The 17,434-nt window shown below is 40.5% G+C and overlaps 1 long non-coding RNA gene across 1 annotated transcript; it reads left to right on the plus strand.

Moving 5' to 3' along the window:
• Window positions 1–8,113: 8,113 nt before the first annotated feature.
• LOC311086567 lies at window positions 8,114–17,123 on the plus strand. The gene is made up of 4 exons (XR_014607090.1): window positions 8,114–8,283; window positions 8,735–8,780; window positions 14,729–14,762; window positions 16,881–17,123. It is a non-coding gene; the product is annotated as an uncharacterized lncRNA (long non-coding RNA).
• Window positions 17,124–17,434: the final 311 nt, after the last annotated feature.

The raw sequence follows: 17,434 nt of genomic DNA on the forward strand, positions 1-17,434 counted from the left end.
AGACACAGCCATAACATCTAAAGAAAACGGGTTCTTTTATTCCTGACTGAGCCTCAAATGAGACACAGCGTTAATGTATATTTTTGTTCAAGAGAAAAGCAGTTTTAGAAACCATTCCAATTAATAAGTGAAATTGGCATAACAAAATAAACTATCAAACTGACTCCAATGAGTGCAGAAAACAAAGTAATAAGAGTCTTACAAAACAAAACAAATAAAAAGGTGGTTCTCACATTGATAATCTCAGAAACAAATAAAATGAGTGCCAAAAACAACGGTAGTGGCCTGTATGTGCCTAATGAAAGAAATAAAACAGCATACATGAAAAATCTGCACATTTCACCACATTAATACATTACAATACACAGTTTGACCCCTTCTGTTCAAATCAAACAGTAACTACACAAGAAAAATAGTATACACGAACAAAGGTACAAATATTCTTTATAACTTATACATAAACACTTTAGGAGAATAAAATGATCAAAACTCACTCTTATTGAGACTTTGAAGCGCACAGAAAAAGCTCACGTGGCAGCTGGTGCACGTGCAATATCACGTGTGGCTGTTCTCCCCTCTAACACGGCATAAAGAACAATAATTACTCAAAGTTGCATTAATATATGAAATAAACCGTGTTATTTAACCTTTCAACAACTTTTTATAACATATTACAGAGTAACTCACGCTCAATCTTCCCCAACGTCTCTGTATTTCCTTTCCCCACGGAAGATCTCTCACGTGCAGGAACACCACACTCGTATGAGCAGCGAAATCAACCATACACTCGACAATATCACACGGCTGTTATCACCACAGATTCACAAGTCAATATCAAACTGGAAATGTTCTCTCTTTAACAGTTTAATCGACTATTTCTCCCTCTGTGTGACTCTTGTCTCAAACTGCGCTCTCTTTCAGTCTGAAGCCGGTCGCACACCGGACGCGCAGCTCAGCGCCGCGCAGCGCAGCGCCACGTCTTTTAAATTCGAACACATTATTCTCTATGAGAGTACACACACCGGCGGCGTCTGTCCGCGGCGCCCAGCAACGGCTCAGGACCGTGTTCAAAACCCTGCCGCGCCACACAGCGCCATTTACATAGTTTTATATTAAATTTATATTTATGTGTCTCAAATCGTAGTTAATGTATATACGGACTTAACCCCGTACTGCAATATACATTTAGTTTTATATTTATTTACAGAAATCAGAAAATTGCTGATGCTAACGGATTTTCAGGTGGCAGTTGTCCTAGACGTGGCGCGGCGCGGCGCTGAGCTGCGCGTCCGGTGTGTGACCCGCTTGACGCGCTCTCTCTCATCTGCGTATGCACACACTCTTAAAGGGGACAGCGCAAAGCAAACATAAGGGCAAATCACCAAGGGAATTAATCAAATATCAGGCTATTCCTGCCCCGGTTACACATGTTATATTGTTATACTATAATACTGTCATATTTTGTGCAGGCATTAGCTTACTTCATCGTAAATAGAAAAGCCTGACAATGTAACTGCTAAATACCAAAGTATTGTGGTATTACATGTTTCTCACTGACACACTCATAACTCTTCAAGATCGGGCTTAAAGAAAATCCCAATCTTCCTACTCATATTTTCATCATTGTGGCGGCGTTCATGTGTGTTCAATTTTTAAATACGATCTTTATGATACAGGTATGTCTTGAATGCATCAATAGCTCTAGTTTAGGGACAATCCATACAAACAATCTTTACTAAACAGACTGTCACAGTGAGAAGATTTTTGTCCTTTATCAATGCTAAAGGCCTAACTGCAGTTAATACCATGCTGTTAAATAAACGTCTGTAGACAAGTCTTAAGGTTAGGGTTAGGGTTAACCTTAACCCTTAATTTCTAACCCAGACCCGGTTTCACAGACAGGGTTTAGATAAAGCCAGGATTTGTCTTTAGTTCAATTTGGGTATTTCATTATAGCTTTTAAAAATGTGCCTTAGAAAAAAAAAAAACATTACTGGCGTGCATCTTGAGACCAAACAATGGCACTGCCATAAGATATGTCAGTACAAGTTGCTTTCAGGTAATACAGCTCAAACATGCATTTTAGTCTGGGACTACAGGCTTAAGTCTTGCCTGTGAAGTGTGAAACCCAGGGTATTATGTTGTAACTTGTATACAATTATGCCAATGTTACCAAAGTGTTGCGTTGGACAGAGGATTAACCCTAAACCAACAGGTTGTGTACCAGTGCCACACAGGGTGAAAAAGGATGTTGACATTATTAGGCATAAGAGTGTTTCTAAAGGAAAGGTCAAGAATTTGTGAAAGTGTAAAAGGGTCATTATGGGTCACATGAATGTAACTGTCACCACCATGATACCAATTCATTAGATTTTCATATAGATCTACATACAGAATTGTATATGAATATATGCAGTGTTTGCTCTGTTTAATATACTGTTTGCTCTATTAAATTGCGCTTTATCAGAACAGTGGTAAATAAATATTATATATGGTCAGTTACTGTAAGTTCTTACAGTATTTTTAATCTTTTATTTAATGTTTAATTTTTAATCATGCACTGCAATGAAAAAACAATTTAACCAATTGATTAAATATAACAGCCAGTCCACAAATACAACCAAATAAATAGCACATTATATATATATATATATATATATATATATATATATATATGTTCATATTTTCCTGTAATTGCAATGTTGCCACACTATTGGCTGTCTCTCCTAGCTGTTTCGAGCATGATTGGTTATTCTCTGTTTATTCTGACTGTCATCCAGGAATCTAGCCAATGACAACTATGCGCGCCTTTACGAGTCAAGTTTGAATAAACGTCAGTTGAGTGAGTCGGTGTTTGCTTTGCTGCTGTCACGGTTCATAAATCCATTGTCTTCTTCTTGTCTCGTGTTCTGTTGTCATGTGTGTGTTGTGCATTGATTGTGTGGGCGGGTCGTCTGATCAGCGATCATCAACAATTAAGCTCATCACTCCCGTCACCAGCTGCAGCTCATCTCATCACCCCATAAATACTCACCACTTTCTCATTTCCCCTGTCAGATCGTTGTATGTGGTTTCCCGGTTGTGTTCCCAGTCTTCGTGTCGAGTTTGTGCCTGCCTTGTTCCTGTTCCTGTTCGTGTTCACTTGGATTTGGATTACTCGTCACCTGGGATTCTCACCGCACCACTTCACCGTCTTCACTGGAACATCTGACCATCGGGGTCCCTGCGTTACCATCCTGTGTCTCAGCTGATCATTGTTCTTTGTTTTTCTACACTTCAATAAATGAGTATACTTGCAATTGCTTCCTCATCTTTTACCGTTACAGAACGATCTGACCAAAAGCATGGAAGCAGCGAGTGGTTCCTCCAGTCCTATGGAGGATTTTCTGAATCAATGCATGAAGAGAATGGACACGCAGGAGAAGAATCTCCATGAGACAGCTCGCGCTGTTCAGGCTCTGGTAACGCAGGTGTCCGGGCTCACCCAGCAGCTACAACAACCACAGGTTCCCGCTGCGCCACCCGCACCGCCGATTCCCCCACCACCATCAGCGGACCCATCCCAGTCAGAGCCCCGCCTGCCGATTCCGGAGGCTTACGCTGGTGAACCCAATTACTGCCGATCTTTTCTGACCAGATGCTCTATGCATTTTTCTCTGCAGCCCCGTACTTTCCACGACGAGCGAACCAAGGTCGCGTTTGTTCTGGCGCTCCTGACTGGGAAAGCGGCGCTTTGGGGAACGGCGGTGTGGGAGAATCAGGAAGAATGCTGCTCCTCGTTCCAGAGGCTCTCCGAAGAAATGAAACAGGTGTTCGACCGTTCCGTGTCCGGACGTGAGGCTGCCAGAGTATTAGCCGACCTTCAACAAGGAGAAAGATCCGTATCTGACTTTTCGATCGAGTTTCGCACTCTGGCAGCCGAGAGCCAATGGAACGAGGAGGCGCAGTGGGACATGTTCCTGCATGGGCTGGCTGACCGCGTCCAACGAGAAATCTACGCCATGGACCTTCCGGCCAGATTGAGTGATCTCATTGCCCTGGCGATAAGAGTGGATGGTCGTCTTTCTCGAGCTGATCGACGTCTTCAGTCCCAGCGGGTCCCGGGAGGGATCGAGGGACAACGATCCAGAGAGAGGGACGCGGTCAGCCCCGTCGAAGATCACGAGCCCATGCAGGTGGGTCGAGCCCGGCTTTCCCGGGAGGAGAAGGAAAGGCGGAGATCCCTGGGCCTTTGCATGTACTGTGGAAGAGCGGGACACTTTGCTTACAGCTGTCCGTTAAAAGGCCCAGCCCGGCAGTAAATATGAGGCTACTGTCGGGTGGGATCTCTGCCGAGAAGACCTCATCCACATCTACTCTCCTTCCGGTAAGGCTCCGATGGTCCTCTCACCTTCACGACTGTCGAGCACTTCTGGACTCTGGGGCTGAAGGTAATTTCATGGACTACACTTTTGCACTCAAGTTTCAAGTTCCCCTCAGATCCCTCACACATCAGATTGCAGTACACGCTCTCAACGGTCAAGAACTCCCCACCATTTCACTTGCCACCGAAGACATCACCCTCATCACATCAGGCAACCACACTGAAACCATCTCATTCTACATCATGGACACTCCCCTTGCACCCATCATCCTTGGTCATCCCTGGCTCACCCGTCATAACCCCAGAGTGGACTGGTCATCACAATCTGTGTCTTCGTGGAGTAGCTTTTGTCATAAGTCTTGTCTAGTGTCTGCCTGTCCGTCTGTTTCTGTCCCTGTGTTTCAGGAGGAGACAGTGGAGTTATCTAACGTGCCCGCGGAGTACCTGGACCTGAAGGAGGTGTTCAGTAAGTCTCGGGCTGCTTCTCTTCCTCCGCATCGTCCCTATGACTGTGCTATAGAGTTATTACCAGGTACGTCTCCGCCTAAGGGCAAGTTATATTCACTCTCTGTTCCGGAGAGAGAGGCCATGGAGAAATACATTTCTGATTCTCTAGCAACGGGGTTCATCCGTCCTTCCTCTTCTCCAGCGGGGGCGGGATTCTTTTTTGTGGGGAAGAAGGATGGGTCGCTGCGACCTTGTATTGACTACCGGGGGTTGAACAACATCACGGTAAAGAATACTTATCCTTTACCGTTGATGTCTTCAGCTTTCGAGAGGTTGCAGGGAGCATCTATCTTTACGAAATTGGATTTACGAAACGCTTATCATTTGGTCCGCATCAGGGAGGGGGATGAGTGGAAGACCGCTTTTAACACCCCCAGGGGGCACTTTGAATACTTGGTTATGCCTTTCGGCCTTTCCAACTCCCCAGCGGTCTTCCAGGCACTTGTCAATGACGTGTTACGAGACATGGTCGATCAGTTCATTTATGTCTACCTGGATGACATATTGATTTTTTCTTCGTCTCTCCAGGAACATGTGCAACACGTCCGACAAGTGCTTCAGAGGTTGCTAGAGAATGGGCTTTTTGTCAAGGCGGAGAAATGCGTTTTTCATGCACAGTCTGTTCCTTTCTTAGGTTACATCATCTCGGTTGAGGGAATGCGCATGGATCCTGAGAAGGTTAAGGCTGTGGTGGATTGGCCAAACCCAGATTCCCGTAAGGCCCTACTGAGGTTTCTGGGGTTCGCCAATTTTTACCGGCGTTTCATTCGCAACTTCAGCCAACTAGCCGCACCTCTGACCGCCTTGACCTCCCCCAGTACTACGTTCAGGTGGTCAGACGCAGCCTCGGCTGCGTTTGCCAAACTGAAGGGTTGCTTTGTTTCAGCCCCTATTCTGATAACCCCTGATCCATCACGTCAGTTCGTGGTGGAGGTCGATGCGTCAGAGGTGGGGGTAGGTGCAGTGTTATCCCAGCGTTCTCCTTCAGACGACAAGATGCATCCCTGCGCGTTTTTGTCACATCGTTTATCCCCTGCCGAGCGTAATTATGACATTGGCAACAGGGAGTTGTTGGCAGTCAAGTTAGCATTGGAGGAGTGGCGCCACTGGTTAGAAGGGTCGGGGGTACCTTTTATCGTCTGGACCGATCACAAGAATTTGGAATACATTCGGACTGCTAAAAGATTGAACTCCAGGCAGGCTCGGTGGGCTCTTTTTTTCGGTCGTTTTGACTTTACTCTCTCGTACCGCCCGGGTTCTAAGAACATCAAACCCGATTCTTTATCGCGCATTTTTGACCGTTCCGAACGCCCGTCTACTCCCGAGTGCATTTTACCAGAGAATCTATTCATCTCTTCACTCACATGGGAGGTTGAATCGAAGGTCAAGAGGGCCTTAGAAGGGGTAACGCCTCCGACTCGTTGTCCACCGAACCGTTTATTTGTGCCTGAGGGTCTACGGTCCAGCGTTATTCAGTGGGGTCATTGTTCCAATGTGGCTTGCCATCCAGGAGTTAATCGTACTCAATTTTTAGTCAAGCAACGATTCTGGTGGCCTGGTATGGCTCGTGACGTTCACAGTTTTGTTTTGGCTTGTTCAGTCTGCGCCATAGGTAAGACTTCCAATCGGCCCCCGGATGGGTTACTTCAACCGCTGCCGGTGCCTTCGAGACCCTGGTCCCATATCGCTCTAGATTTTATCACCGCCCTCCCACCCTCCCAGGGTCACACGGTAGTTTTAACCGTGGTGGACCGGTTCTCGAAGGCGGCCCATTTCATTCCCTTGCCCAAATTACCCTCAGCCAAGGAGACAGCGTTGATTGTCGTTAACCACGTCTTTCGGCTTCATGGCCTCCCGACAGACGTGGTTTCTGACAGAGGACCCCAATTTGTGTCCAAATTTTGGAGAGAGTTTTGTAGACTTCTGGGGGCGACTGTCAGTCTGTCCTCTGGGTTCCATCCCCAGAGCAATGGTCAGACCGAACGAGCCAACCAAGATTTGGAAAGAACGTTGCGATGTTTAGTGTCCAAGAATCCTTCCTCTTGGAGTCAGCAACTGTCTATGGTGGAGTACGCCCACAACACGTTGCCAGTGTCATCCACGGGCCTATCACCGTTTGAGTGTAGTGTAGGGTACCAGCCACCTATTTTTCCAAGTCTGGAATCCGAAGTCGCGGTCCCCTCCGCCCACGCCTTTGTCCAGAGGTGTCACCGCACTTGGACTAGAGCCCGTGAGACTCTACTCCAAGTGAGGGCACGCACCAAGGCCAAAGCCGATCGCCACCGGCGTAGGCCTCCCGTATATGTCGTCGGTTCCAAAGTGTGGCTTTCTACTAAGGACATTCCGCTCCGCTCCGTTTCTAATAAACTTGCACCCAAATTCATTGGCCCGTTCTCTGTCACTAAAATCATTAGTCCGGTGACAGTCCGCCTCAATCTTCCTCCAGTGTACAGGAGGATTCATCCCGTCTTTCATGTGTCTAAGATTAAGCCCGTCTTTTTTGCACGCATTAATCCGCCAGCCCCGGTTCCCCCCCCGCCGCGACTCGTAGATGGGGAACCTACTTATTCGGTTAATCGTGTTCTGGACTCGAGGCGAAGGGGACGCGGATTTCAGTACTTGGTGGACTGGGAAGGTTACGGTCCGGAGGAGAGAAGTTGGGTACCTGCTAGAGACATTCTGGATCACTCCCTTATCGATGATTACAATCGACAGGTAAGGGAGCCTGGGAACGCCAGGAGGCGTTCCTAGGGAGGGGGGTACTGTCACGGTTCATAAATCCATTGTCTTCTTCTTGTCTCGTGTTCTGTTGTCATGTGTGTGTTGTGCATTGATTGTGTGGGCGGGTCGTCTGATCAGCGATCATCAACAATTAAGCTCATCACTCCCGTCACCAGCTGCAGCTCATCTCATCACCCCATAAATACTCACCACTTTCTCATTTCCCCTGTCAGATCGTTGTATGTGGTTTCCCGGTTGTGTTCCCAGTCTTCGTGTCGAGTTTGTGCCTGCCTTGTTCCTGTTCCTGTTCGTGTTCACTTGGATTTGGATTACTCGTCACCTGGGATTCTCACCGCACCACTTCACCGTCTTCACTGGAACATCTGACCATCGGGGTCCCTGCGTTACCATCCTGTGTCTCAGCTGATCATTGTTCTTTGTTTTTCTACACTTCAATAAATGAGTATACTTGCAATTGCTTCCTCATCTTTTACCGTTACAGCTGCTGCGCGGGATCTTCAATATTAGCCTATTCTGTGGGTTTTACGTCGTTTAAAACATGGATTATTTTACATCGGACTGCTAAATGTTTATTTTGAGCGAGTTGCTGGGTGTTGCTGGATGTAAATGAAGAACAAACAAGGGATATGGACAAAGAATTTTAACAACGGACATATTGCAATCTACGGAAGGTAAAACTTTATTTTATACAAATTCTGCTAACGTTACATCAAGATATAACTTAGTGTATTAAATTGAGAATCTAAACGCGATTAGCGCAATATTATTAGTGCATACGGTATTCAAATGTATTTATGTTATGTGATGATAGCATGTGTAACTTGTCTAACTTATACTTATTAGTTTATGATAAAAAATAAAACTCAGCATGGGAGCTTTACAACGAGTGAACTGAGAATATTGTAACTTATCAAGACAGAAAGGAACTGTCACAGAATCTGCAAACTAGGCTTTTGAATCGTTGATCGCGGGATGGCTAACCGATCAGTTAAATTAACGAGTCTTAATAATATGTTTTGGAGCTGGTGAGTCAATTTTGCAAGCTTTTGCAAATGTCTCCGTTAGTAAGTAAAACCAATAACTAATATTGATGTGTATGTGTGTGTTTCCTTCATGATCCAGGCATTTTGGGAATAAATATTATCCAGCCACACGATGTTCAGATGCGGTGAGTATTGTCATAAAATACACGTGAAATAGAGGCAGAACATGTAAATCTGCTCAAATGCACTGAACACACAAGCTTTATCTTCTTGAGTTTACAGGCCTAGCTGACCCAAAAATAAATGTCTTTCAAAATGAAAGTATTTTCAAACCTGTATAACTTACTTTTGTGAAACACAAGAATTTTGGGAATAAAACAACTGTATTCATTGTATGACAAAAATAAAAGGCATTTTTCAAGATATCTTAATTATGGTTCTACATAAGAAACTCATACAATTTCAACATATGGGTGAGTAAGCTACATAATGAGATAACTCTATTTTTTTTTTTTTTTTGGGTGAGCTGTTCTATTAGTTCACCTCAAAGTTGAAAATTGTGTCATCATTTACTCACCCTCAAGTTGTTTCAAACCTGTATGAATTTCTTTCTTCTGCTGAACACAAAGAAAGATATTTTGAAGAATGTCTGTAACTTGGGTCCCATTGACTTCCATATTATTATTTTTTCCTACTACGGAAGTCAATGGGACCCAAGTCTGTCTGTTTACCGACATTCTTCAAAATAAATTTCTTTGTGTTCAGCAGAAGAAAGAAATTCATACAGGTTAAAAACAATTTGAGGGTGAGTAAATGATGACACAATTTGAGGTGAACTAATCCTTTAAGGACATTTGCTAAATTAACCATGTTTTTTATTATAGTGTAGAAACCATGTTTTTATGGTGGATTGATTACAATAATTTATTAAGTGAGTATAGGAGCAGGCTTCACTGCATATATTAATAAACTTTTAGAGTGCTGGCCTGGATAATTGTAATACGTAAAATAGGTAAGAGGCCGCACTATGCATAAACTTTTATTTGCAAAAATGCGTTTCGGCGCGTGCAAACTGATGAAGGCACGCGCCGAAACGTGTTTTTGCAAATAAAAGTTTATGCATAGTGGGGCCTCTTTCCTATTTTACGTATTACAATAATTTATTACCATTTGGTTAGTGTCGCAAAACATTGTTAATTTTTAGTAAGGGTTCTCCAGATTTATATAACACTTATAGAACATTAAAAAATGGTCCTATGTTACCCGGTCAATAATCCTATTAACACACTTTAAAAAAAAAAAAAATTAGATCAAGCATTGGACTTACGGAGCAGAATAGGCACCAACAGAGAAACAAGTCCATCACTAGTAAGTATCCACTGCAGTATCTGGTTAGGGACCGTTCGGTATTTATGGAAGGGGCCACCGGAGGAAAATAGGGGAGGGTCATGTCTTTTTATTCTTTGTTGAGGGGAGGGTCATCCAACTTTTTTTAGTCTAGGGGGGGGTTACCCAACTTTTATATTCATTAAAACAGCAACATTTCAAAGTGGCTTGTTTGGTGCTATTTTTTTCCATTTAGCTCCATGTTGATCTCGCGTTATCAGCCCCCCTTCGATATCAGATGGGTCTGACCCAACAAAAATCCAGTTTGGCGCTGTTTGACAGTGCGCGCGCACCAGTTCGTGCTTAGAAAAAGTGCATCATGTCAGAACAGAATGCCAAAGAAATGTTTACCCGGCAAAGACTTAAAACACGAGCAAATAATGAACTGTTGTTAAGTGCACAGTGTCCTGTGAGTGTAACTCTACCGCTGCATTAACATGTGATGTGAATGTACGTCGAGTTTAACAGTATTGGGACTGAGGCGCCAGAACTGCTGATAGAATGTGCGCTGTAGGGCGATACTGCATATTTTAGTTTCCATTCTTATTTTGTTTTCACGATGTGTAAAATGTAGGGCTACCACCAGCCGCGGCGCTACCGGGCCCACCCATTTTCTACAATGGTTTTGTACGTTTCTTCATTCGGATCTATTTGCGATGATCGATCCAAATTCTAAACAAACAGTTTACATGCTTCGTCCTTGTTACATTATTCATTAAGATAATAATCAATAAATGCACGCATAATTATCAGTGAACTTGATAAATGTTGCAGATATGTTTTACATGCATGCACAAACAAATGCCTTTCAACTTGTGTGGGCAAAATTCAGAATAAAATGAATGTGCAGCAATTTGTACAGATACAGAGTCTGTAGGCCTACTGTGTTGTTACCATTAAATAAGCTCATTTAGTTTCATTTTTGTTAAAATACAATAATGTTATTTTTTCATCTATGTTGATTATGAAAAGTGAACCGCACACACGAGTAGGCTACGCAATATCGAGAGACATGGAGCGGGTCAGACATGATTTTGACCACTTAATTAAGTTTTGTTTTGCAGAAAACGATTTTTTTTAAGTGAATTTCGTTTTGTATAAATTGTATCTTAATTTTAAAAAACAATTTTATCAACCAATTGCCAAATACAAAATATAGCAGACAACACAATCATAGAGGCGCCCGCGTGGTCACTTGCACTGCTCGTAAACAGGAGCGCATCTCATCCTCATCTCATCCTCATCTCATCCGAAACTCAGCATATGCCTCACAGACATGAAATATATTTTAAGAAAGCTTGAAATGTCTTTTTAACAATTTAAAACGAAAAGAAATAATGATGTGCATTTCTCTCTAGGCGTGTTCACTACTACGGAGATGGCGATCGTCAACTTCATCTTTACAGCTGTTGTTGCTGTTAATAAACTAAAAATAATAGGCTTATAATTTTATTAAACAATAAATTAAATGAAATTTTTATTGTATTAAAAAAGCAACAAAAAAATCCTGTTTATCAATATTGTGTGTGTGTGTGTGTGTGTGTCGAAATAATTTGTCCGCAGCTGCCCAAAAAAAAAAAAAAAAAAAAAGTCAAAAACCCCACTGTCAGTGTTTTGTAAGGAACAGGCAAATATGTTCAATATAGCAGGAGACATTTTAATTGTTTAAATAAAACAGTTATTTTTTATGTCAGTGTCGGCTAGACAGATGAAGTTGACGACTCGCGATTTTCGCAGCGCTACCACATCTTTAAATCACTATTAGTAGGCTATTATTTAAGTTAACATAAAATACATAGACCTACACCACAAAAACTAGTTGAGGATAAATTCGTTCAAATTGGGCGATTACAGTGAATGGACGTGACATTTGCAGTCAAAACTTAAGATAAAAATTCTCTGAAAATGCATTTATTTGAAACGTCTGAAAGGAGTCAAGACGTTAGAAAAATATCAGTCTACACATGCGTTTTATATTTAATATGAGGGAAATACACATGTGACTGACACAAAAAAATCTTTAACTTTTAGGTGGCAAATTTTTTTTTTAGTAATTCTATAAATTACACTGTGCAAACCAAAATATATATACCCACCAGATGAATAAAGATCGGCCTCCACAGAACATAAAATATTATATTATTTTTATTTTATTTTTCGTGTTCGCATTTATGTGAAGAAAAAAAAAATGTTACGGGCGTGACAGTTCTCCATTACGAACATGACTGCTCTGAAGCGACTTTAAAAATTTCACAGAGACCTCAAGCAGAAAGCACAAAGCCTTTCTTTAAAGTGAATTTCGTTTTTTATTAATTTTATCTTAATTTTAATCAATGTTTCATCTGGATTTAATAAATAAGAAGTAGTCTAAATATAGTAGAAAATAGATAATCATGACACGGAGGCGCGGGCGAGTGAACTGGACTCTTGTCTCATAAATGAACCGAGACTCAGCGTAAGCCAAGGTATGCTACTTGCCTCACAGACATGAGAAATATATAGAAAGCTTGAAATGTCTAAACAGAACAATTCATAACGAAAGAAAACAGACTGCTTTCTGCTTATGAAATGTGCATTTCTCTCTGGCGCGTCCTGAGAAGATCGCGACGCATCGTCAACTTTAGTCAAGTCAACTTTATTTATATAGCGCTTTTCACAATACAGATTGTATCAAAGCAGCTTCACAGTATTAAATAAAATAGTACATCAGTGTTTGTTTCTGGTGTAAAACATCCACGTTTGGTAATGCAGATCAATAGCACTGGTGAATCGATTAATCAATTTAAGTAGCTAAGCATCGTCAACTTCATCTTTGCAGTAGACAAAGAAAACACTTGTTTATTAATAAACAATTAAATTGTCTCCTAGCTATATGACATATTAATAATCATTACTTTTGCCGGTTCTTTGTGACAGCTTTTAGATGCTTTATTCGCAACGCCACCCACATGTTGAACGCGTCACACCGCATCAGCACCGAAAACATGATTTTTTTTTTTCAAATCTAAAATCAAAAATCGTGATACGAGCCGAATCGTAGGTTTGATCTATCGTTACAGCCCTAGTAAGATGAGAAAGCAAGAGTTTATGGTTTAAAAAACAAACAAACAATGGCTATCTGAACATCTTTGCCAACCGCAAACCAGTACAGAAGTAGGCTAATCAATAAATTATCGGGGAGGGTCATGCCTTTTTTCACAATCATTTTGGAGGGTCATAGAAAAATTTATTGCTGGCGAAGGGAGGGTCATGTCTTTTTTGACAACAGATCTCAAAACTCCTCCGGTGGCCCCTTAAATAAATAACGAACAGTCCCTTACACTTTATTTCGATAGTCCACTTTCACTAACATGTCAACTAACTCTCATTAGAGTATTAGTAGGCTGTAGTAGACAGTCATTAGACTGGTAGGTTAAGTTTAGATGTTAGGATTCGGGTTAGGAGAATAAGTTGACTTGTAGTTGCCAAGTAACTTATAGTCAGTAGAATGTCTGTTAGGGGACCAACAAAACAGAGTGTTAGCAAATATTAAGCAGACAGTCTACTAATACTCTAATGACAGATAGTTGACATGTAGTTGCAAAGTTACTTATAGTTAGTAGAATGTCTAAAGTGGACTATCGAAATAAAGTGTTACCCACAGTATCTAAATCCACAGTCAATTTTAAAGGCACAATGCACTCCGAAATTAAAAAATGATCTATTTTTTTCTTCTCTCGTGCCAATCCAGATGTATATCTGACTTTCTTTCCACAAAGATTTTTTTTTAAATTATCCATTATTGTAAGCCAATATAATGCAAGTGCATACGCCAGAAACTTCATACAGCGTACTCACAGCTTGCTGTGTTGTTCACACAAGATGTTTTCTGCACTTATCATGTGAGCTTTACAATGCTCTTGGACTTTTTCGACCTTCAGCATTTTGGTGTCTATTCACTTGCATTATTTGACACACAAACACAAGAGATGGATAATATTTCTAAAAGTCTAGTTTATTTTTTCCAAAATATGTGTTTTCATCCGAAGAAAGAAAATAATATACCTTTCGGTCGGCATAAGGTAGATAAAATGAAGGGGGAATCAGTTTGCTCTCCTTTACCTAGTATTATTTATAAACCTTACATGTGATTTAATAAATGTACAATTAAAGGGGTGTTCCAAGCAAACATCTAAATCCCTTCACAAAGAGCCCTTCCACAAAAGGGTTAGCAAAGGGGGACATGCATGCAATGGTAAATTAACTGAAGTAATTTTATCTTATAGTCATTTTATATTATATTTATGGTAATGTGACCTAGGATGGCAAGTTCCTGTGATTCATTTTAAAACTAGATATGGTGGAAGAGTTCAATTTAACATAGAATAATTGAGTTGTTTGTTTAGGTTTGCTATATTACACACATTTTCATCATACCGAAGTTCCATAGGTAAAACTTTTATTAATAGATGCGTTAACCCTACCTGCAGGGTTAAAAGAAAAGACGTCAAGAACACACAAACTTAAGGAACTTTTACACAACAACAATGTACTAAAAACGGAAGAGTTTTTTCTTTGTACAGACGACAACGTTATTAAAACGATTACCGTTTGGACAGATCCACTGTGTTAATCTACTTGTTCCTTCTTTTGGTGATGCACATTTTTCTATCAGACATAAGTTTTAGATACCAGACAAAACGAATGAAATGTGACCCATGCTAATTAATTCCCCCCTTTTACCTCTCTTTTATCTTTCTGTGGCCAGGATCCGTCATTCATCAGAACAGCTACCAAGAGAAGTGAGTATTCGTCCTCTACCTCCTTTGTCTCAATGTTATTTCAGCACAATTGGTCTCCAAAGTACTATATGTATGTGTTTATATTAGGGGTGTAAGATTAAGAAAATGTCATAATTCGATACAATTGCGATTTTCGATGCAACAACGATTCTCGATAAATAAAAATAAAACGATTCACAGTATGTAAATGTAGTTACTTTTCCTATGTAGGTATTAGGGATGTGCATCTCCATAACTGAGGCCGATACGATACGCATCTCGATGCATAGCCAACGATACAATACATTAATGATACATATAAGCAGCTGCCAGCTACCAATGCAATGCAATACGATTCACTATTATTACGATCCGGTGCGATTCGATTTCGATTCAACGCATTGCAAAAATATGATACTATGCAATTCAATATGGTATAGATAGTTAACTTTTATTTCTTTTGTTCAGACATAGGGCAAATCATAAAGTAGCTTAAGTGCCATCTGACTTTTAACACATGGCTCTCTCACAATCAAAAGATTTGGTTTCCACAAAAAAAGCAGGTACTGTAGGCTAACTGACCAAAAAGCAGGTCCTGTTATTATGTGCTTCACGGGCCGTTTATCAGTTTATCAGTACACGGATCTAAGAGATCCCCACTGAAGTAATAACATCGCTGCGAGATCTAGTGAGAAGCATTCATATTTCTCTGTTAATAACGGATCAAACAGCGCTGACGTGGAAACATTGTGCCATGAATGAACAATCCAGTGTCCACAGATCAGCAACATTCACCATGGATTTACTGTAGTAACACTAACTGTAACCATGGAAGTTTGGCAGGAATAGTAGGCTATAATGCTTTCAAGTTACATTACGTTGGTTTTATTTTGACATGAATAAAATTACTGCCCTCAAATGTTAATCTGAACTAAAATAAACCTTTGTTTATAACTACAATATTACATTTCATTTTTTTCAAGGAGCTGTTTTACATGCTTCTAAGAGTCATATTATTCATTATTATAGCTTCATCATTCCTCAAAGTAAAAAAAAAAATCATACTTTATGATGTTAGGTTTAATACAAAAAAAAAAAAGTTAAAAATATTAAATCAAGGAAATTTCTCTGGCATTTCTTTCTTTTTCCTGTATCGAAAACGTACCGAACCGTGACACAAGTGTATCGTATTGAACCGAACCATGAATTTTGTGAACCGTTAACTTACACCCGTAATATGTGTGTGTGTGTGTGTGTGTGTATATGGGGCTGTTTAAACCTGGCCACTTGATGCGTTTTCTCAGATCGGATAGCTATCTGTTTTATCACAACATTTCCATTTACACCTGGTCACATAAATATGTTTTTGCAAACTGGATATAAATCCGATCTTCGATTCCCTCGCTATGCAAATTTAATGGCGTTCACGTCACCGAAAGCAACAGATATGAGCTGCATTTTATTGATCATCCGTTAAAATTTCTAAATCAAAGACCGCAATAGGAGAGAGCGCAACAGCCCTGGTAAGATCATTTTGTTTCTTTACTTTTAATGATGATAACTGTGTGTTAAGCATCGGGGACTTACTTTCACTTTGATTTGCGATAGTTTGCACATTGGCTTGATGAATAACGTTAGATGGTCAGCGGCGATGTGGCAGTAGCATCGTCATAACTAGCTATAACATGACATATAGCCTATAACACGCTCTCACACCTTTATTTTAGAGCGTTTTTGGGAGGAGTAAAATTTACATATGTGGTTTCAACAACCAGATGCATTTACACTTGTCCAGTTTCTTCTGGAATGCGACCCAGACCACCTCCTGAAGTGGTTTGAGCAATCAGATTCAAATGCGTCACGAATGCGTTTCAGAGGGCATTTACACCTGGTCTTTTCAAGATCATATAGCTATCCGATCACTAAAATCGCATGAAGTTGTAAATGGCCCCTATATGTGTATGTGTGTGGAATGCCTTATATCAGGCTTGATGTAATTTTACTTGATTTGTGATTTATTTCATTTAATTGATTCGAGTACTCAAATTTTCAACTATGTATCTCTGCTATAAGCTAAACCACAACAGTGGCATTTGTATTTATTTATTTTACATGTGGATTTTTTTGCTTTGATTGTAGCTGCTGTCATGAAATGGGACCCAGCTGCAACAGAGGCCCAAATAAAGTCTGTAGCCGATCATCTGAAACTGCTTGCTGCTATAAATGAAGCTTGTGAACCTTATAGCAGCCATATTTTGTTAATTGTTATGTTATATTGTTTTAACAACATTTTATAGATTATTTAAAGGGAAATTGTGTTAATTTACAACTTTACTGTTCTGGCTTTTAAGTTTTATTGTGTTAATTTATACTTTACTCTTCCGGCTGTTAAGTTTTGGTCCAGCAGAACAAAATAGCAATAAAAATATATTTTGAGATTTAAATAGTTGATTTCTTGGAGTGATTAGTTTGGTTTACAGGAAAATGGTAAGCAGTTTATTACAGTTATATTGTTAAGATATACAAATGCAAGTATATACACTACACAGTTATTCAATTGAATATTCAATATTATCAATATTCTTTAAAATCTTATTTAGGTCTATGGTCTGTGTGTCTGCAGTTTCATGACACGACAGCCATTAACAATGAGTAACTGGGGTTTTCTCAGTGAGAACTAGCTCACTCACTGC

The sequence above is a fragment of the Abramis brama genome (genome assembly GCF_963993115.1).
Source record: "Abramis brama genome assembly, chromosome: 1".
Taxonomy (NCBI): Eukaryota; Metazoa; Chordata; class Actinopteri; order Cypriniformes; family Leuciscidae; genus Abramis; species Abramis brama.